The sequence below is a fragment of the Sciurus carolinensis genome, chromosome 3 (genome assembly GCF_902686445.1).
Source record: "Sciurus carolinensis chromosome 3, mSciCar1.2, whole genome shotgun sequence".
Taxonomy (NCBI): domain Eukaryota; kingdom Metazoa; phylum Chordata; class Mammalia; order Rodentia; family Sciuridae; genus Sciurus; species Sciurus carolinensis.
In genome coordinates this window covers 152,768,118-152,774,289 of record NC_062215.1, presented here as the reverse complement: position 1 = coordinate 152,774,289, position 6,172 = coordinate 152,768,118, and positions in this window count along the sequence as shown.

Sequence of the window (6,172 nt, the reverse complement as noted above, 5' to 3'; positions counted from 1 at the left end):
GACAGACCCATAAAATTCCAGCACAATCCTCCATGTCCTCTTGTGTTTCTTGACTGATTCTGATTTTAAAATCTGACACTAAATATAGCAGGGAGACCTAAAACTTCTGAGAATGGAGTATAGGATACCCAGGACCTTATAATTGCCTTGGAACTGACACATCTCATCTGCTAAGAATTAGAAAAGTCCAGCTAACTTTAGGAACACTCATGTTGATCTGTGCTTCCTATAATAGAATAAGAGTTATCTTGAGTGAATCTGTCACATTCCTTAGAAGAAGGACCTCTGCTCTAAAAAATTGTGAAAGCTGGTGGAAAAATCTGAAATATCAAGGAGGAAGAGGTGCCGGTGTCGAGCAGCAGCTGTGGCGGTGGCATTAGAGGTCCCAATTCTTTACCTTTATCCTTATCCTGCAGTCCTTACACCAGTAGTAGAGTATACTTCTGTGCTTTGTCCTGGTGCTCATCTGTGTGACTTGTTTTGGCCAATGGGTTCTTAGCAGACACAATGCAAACCAAGGCTTTAAATACATGTTCTTGTTGGACTGGCCACTCTGTGCTTCTGTCACCACCATGAGAAGAACATGCCCTGTCAAGTCTGCTGGTCTGAGGAGGACGAGAGATACATGAGGCAGGTCTGGTTCCTACCTGTAGCTTGAATCCAAGCCCAGCCTGGTTCACCTTATTCCACTAAACCCATTGATTATGTGACCAAGAGTGCTTTTTTTTTAAAAAACCATGAATTTTTAAAAAATTGAGGTAGATTTATATAAAATTCAACATTTTAACCATTTCAAGGGTACAATACAATGGCATTTAGTACATTTGCAACTGTTATCACTATCTAGTTCCAGAACATTCTACCACCTCAGAAGGACACCCCTTACTCACGGAGCAGCTGCTCTCCCTCCCTCTTTTCCCTGATCCCAACCACCATTAATCTGCTTTCTGTCTTTATGGATTTGCCCATTCTGGATGTTTCGTGTAAGTGGAATCACACATCATATGTCCTTTTGTGCATCATTTAGCACAGCAGTTTTGAGGTCCAACTATATTGTTGCATGTAGTACTTTATTATTTTTATGCCTAAATAATGTTCCATTATATGAATTTATCACATTTTATCATCCAAATTGGTGGTCATTTGGGCTGTTTCTACCTTTTGGCTATTGAAAGAATAGTTTTAGTGTGGATATTTTTGCATGGATTTCGTTTGGACACATTTTCAATTATTTGTGGTATTTATCTTGGAGTGAAATTGTTGGATCTCATGATAATTTCTGTATTTAATTTTTTAGGAGCTGACAGACAGGCACTGTACCATTTTAAATTCCTACCAATCATGTAGGAGGGTTCTGATTTCTCCACATTCTCACCAACACTTACTTTCTTTTTTATTATCATAGTTATCCTAGTGGCTATGAAGTGGCATGTCACTGTGGTTTCAATTTGCGCAGAGCAAGCACCATGAAAATATTTGTTAACTAAGTTATTAAAAAAACCCTTGCTGCACAGGATCATTTGGATGGACACACCTGGCTTGACCTGAACCTTGTTTCCTAACTGAGCTTTCTCCATCTCTAAACTTCTCCCAGAGTTGTCCTGACTGTTTCACCAGGAGGTGTGGGAGTAGGTCTCCTTATGATGCATTTGTAAACCCACCTGGACTTGATGTTGGTTGATCCCATTAAGGGTAGATGGGTGGTATAGAATGAGCGTAGTGTTATTTGTCTCTGAACCTCCCCCTTTCCTCCTCCCACTGAATCTGAGGGGCCCAAGATGTCAGGTTTTCCCTGTAGATCTTTTCCTGGAACCGCCTGAGCAGAGCACTCCATCACATCTAAGGATTGGTGTGTGTGCTGCTGGAACCTTAATGTATGGATCAGATGCAGTCTGGAGATAAAGAGAAGGAAGATTTTCATCAGAAATGGAATTAAGTCCCTAGTCTTTCCCCAAGTCATTCATTATGTAGTCTGTTTAGGGAACAACATGGAAAGGAAACAAATGTTTCATCCCTACTTTTTCTATTCCTTTCTTTCTAAATTGTCAAAGTTTAATACGGCTGGTTTGCTCTCCTATTCCAGTGCTGGCATTTGATAACAGCACAGCTGATTTATGGTGGGAGAGCCTCGAGGTGAATTATTTATTCTCCCCATGTAAAGGATTAGCTATTTCTACTTTTAATGGATTTTCGTTGCAGTGTGTTTATGTATTTTTAGATGGATAGAGGAGTCCTCTGACCCCTAATATCATATCACACAAGGCTATTTGCAAATCGCATTAAATGTCTGAATTTAAACTGATGAAGGCAAAGACATGGAGAGTTATAATATTGAGTCTGTGACCCAGGAGATTTTTCTTAATTTAAACTCTTGAATTCCATAAGAAACACACACATGTGAGCATAGGGCCATAGCCCAATGGACTGTACTAAGTCAGCCAGTCTGGGGTCCAACTCTAACACGGTTCCCCATCCCAAAGGCAGCAGCATCCCACAGTGGTAGGGAAGGAAGCGTGGAGGATGCAGGTAGGAGGTGAACCAGGTGTTGAACTTGCAGGGCGTCAGCTTCAGCTACAGAGCCCTGATGGCCAAGAAGCTCCTTGGGGAGTCAGAAAACTGGGGTTTCTTTTTACTTGAAAGAAAGATGGATATCTCCTCTCTCTGTCCTTCCTCCGTCTCTCCCTCCCTTTCTCTCGCTCATCTATTTGTTTTAATTATTATTATTTTTTTATTTTGTACAGACTGCATTTTGATTCATTGTACAGAAATGGGGTACGTCATTTCGTTTCTATGGTTGTGCACGACGTAGATTCAGACCATTTGTGTAATCGTACAGGTACAGAGGGTTTTATAGTAAAACGTCTTCCCTTTCACCCTTGCCCCCTGCCACTTGACTTGCTCAGCCTCATTTCCTCCTTCCCACCACGGAACCACTCCTTCTAGTTTCCTCCACATCCTTCCAGAGCTTCTTAATGTAAACAAGTGAAAGTACCGTTGTCTCTCAGTATCCAGGACCCCCACGGATACCAAAAATCTAGGCTCTAGCCCTGATGTGAAATGATAACAGCATCTGCATATCACCTATGCAGTTCTCTCAAAGACATTCTTTTTTGTTTAAAAAAATTGTTTTGTGTGTGGTACTGAGGACTGAACCCAGGGGCAACTCTACCACCGAACTACGTTCTCAGCCCTCTCCACCCCCGGCCTTTTTTTTTTTTTTTAAACTTTGAAACAGAATCTCAATGAAGTTGCTGAGGCTGACCTCAAACTTGTGATCCTCCTGCCTCAGTCTCTGGAGCAGATGGAATTATAGATGTATAATGCCATGCACGGCTTCCCGTAGGCCTTCAGTCACCTCTAGATTACTTATGCCTAATACAATGTCAGTGCTGTACAAATAGTTGTTATATGGTGTTGTTTAGGGAATACTGACAAGGAAAAGAGTCTACACCTGTTTAGATATTTTCAGTCCTTGGTTGGTTTGAATCTATGGATATTACTGTATATATTTTTATCCCCTGCTTTTTCTTTTCTTTCTTTCTTTCTTTTTTTTTTTTTTTTTTGCGGTGCTGGGGATCGAACCCAGGGACTTGTGCTTGCAATGTGAGCACTTTACCAACTGAGCTATCTCCCCAGTCCTATCCCCTGCTTTTTTATGCAAAATTCATGATGTTTTCTACATTGTCCTGTACCTTTTTTTTTTTTTTAAACTTAGCAATCTATTTTAGAGATCTCCTCATATAAGTACATGGGGTCTTCCTCATTTAAAATTTGGTAGTTTGCTCTACAAAATTCTAGTCTATATTGTACCAAGGTTTCTTTAATGAGTTGCCTACTGATGGACACTTCGCTTATTTCTGTTTGGCCATTTCAAACAAGACTGCAATGAATAACCTTGCACCTATTACTTGTCACATGAATGTGAGTTAATCTGTGGGACAGACTCTCTAATGTGACTTGCTGTACTGAAGAGTATATGTGTTTGTAATTTGGATAGACATTTTCAAATTGCCCTCTGTAGGAACTTTACTGATTTTCTTCAGCAATGCATGAGAGTGGGGTCATACTCTCTTACTCTGTGTGTGTGTGTGTGTGTGTGTGTGTGTGTGTTTTGAATCTTTATGAAAGTTGTGATCATATTTAAGTAAGAGGAATGGAGTGGGAAGAGCATGTGGGAGAGACCATTCTGGAATGTCAACGAGATGCAACAATGATTCCAGATAATGATAACAGCAATAGCTAATATTTATCTAGCACTTACTCTGTGCTTGGTGCTTACTGCTTTACTCTATTAACTCATTATGAGATTAGACATGGCCCGTTTTCATTTGATGTTCTTTGGATTTTTAAAAACAAGTTTCAAGTATTTACTATGTGCCAGACACTCTGCTAGGTGTTAGTTGATATAATTTTTGTTGACAGAAGTCCTGCCAAATGTCAGTAGAAAAGGACTTTTTGGGGCAAGCTTTCACATCAACCAAAGTTCTGTAGAAAACACTGGCAGGTTTTTAGCTATGATTTTGTTCCAGGTGCTGTGTAATGCTTCCTGAAGGATGTTTACCTTGGACGCTATAAAACAAGGTAGGTGTGCGATTGACTCACCTGGTATATGTCGAAGCAGGAGCAAGTTCCAATAGCTGCTTTACCACATGGGCGTGCTGATGGTGTGCTGCTTCATGTCTCTTGGTTTAATAATTATAGCTCGAGGTTGGAAGAGGTGTGTGTCTGGCGAATAATTTGTGTGTGTGTGTGTGTGTGTGTGTGTGTGTGTGTGTGTGTGTATCATAATATTAAGCTAAGAAATAGATCCAGTTCAACTTCATATCAGATTTAGTCAATAGCTGGCAGTTATAATTAGTACATGCAATGTGCTACTGCAGAGGAATATTGAGAATGCCAAAAAAATCTGAATGTATGTAATGAAAAATATCTCCCAGGCCTTCAAGCAAATATACTGGTGCTAAGCAGGGAAAAAATATCAGAGGCCGGAATTAATTAACATTAACATTCCAAGCTATTTTCTACTATTTCTATTTTTTCATACTTTTTTTTTTTCTGCTCTAGTCCATCTTCAAGACTGCTCCAGAACTCTCTTGTCCTTCACTCTGTCACTGGTTTCTAAAGACTATTCCTTGATCTCAAGTAACCTACTCTTTTGGTTCCCACCTGTCTTGTGGTGCCAGGAGATGATAGTACCCTCTGTTCAGCTGCTCACTGGTCCTTATGTCCCACACCAGGAGGCCAGAATTCCAATAGGTACCCTTTCCTCAGGATGAATTTGAGTCATGGAGGGGATGTTAAGGTGGGCTCACTATGGTTAGAGTGTTAGACATTGGAAAATAGTTTGGGGAGAATTGGAACCTAGGAAAAATTTGTGGAGGTAGAAGAGCAGTTTTTTCAGGTTATTCATGCTATTTAGAAATAGAAAAATAGAGGAGTTTAATACAGGAAATCATTTAAGGCAATTGAGAATTATTTCCAAGTCATAAGCAGAGAATTAGGCTCTGAATCTATAAATCTGGTCAAGGTCCATTCAGGTAAGTAGAAACCACAATTGTTACTTCAAATGGGCATACTTTAATAGAGGAATTTGGATACAGATATCATATCTGGGAATGCCTGCCTGAGCTTGGAATCGGTGGCCCTCTTTAGACAGGACATGTATTCTTCTGTGTGCTACAAGCCCCACTTGGCCCATTAACAGAGTTGTAGACCGGTCGGGCCCTGAGTGTATGATCCTCATTGTAGGGGACTTTCCAGTTTGAGAATTAAGACATGTTTCTTAGATTAATGCCTTCTACCTTGTTGTTTCCTAGGCAGACACTTCTTCAGAACAATTCCCAAATCTTCTCTGGTTCTTATCTATACTCTGCCCTAAGAAATCTCATCGTCCCAGTGACTTAATTATGCAAGGACTCTCTTCTGCCTTCAGCCAGTCCTCTGTTCTGAACTCGGGACTCTTAATGTGAGATTGTCTCATGGATACCTTGAAGGCAACTTTTCGAACATGTCTGACGCTGAACTGACAACATCCCTACACCACTTGGCTTTCTTCCAATGCTCTCTCAGGATGCATACCACTACCTATCCAGTGGCTTAAATCGGAAACCTGAGAGTCATCCGAGGCCCCATCCTATCTTCTCTATGTCTAATCCATTGCTAAGCCCTCTTG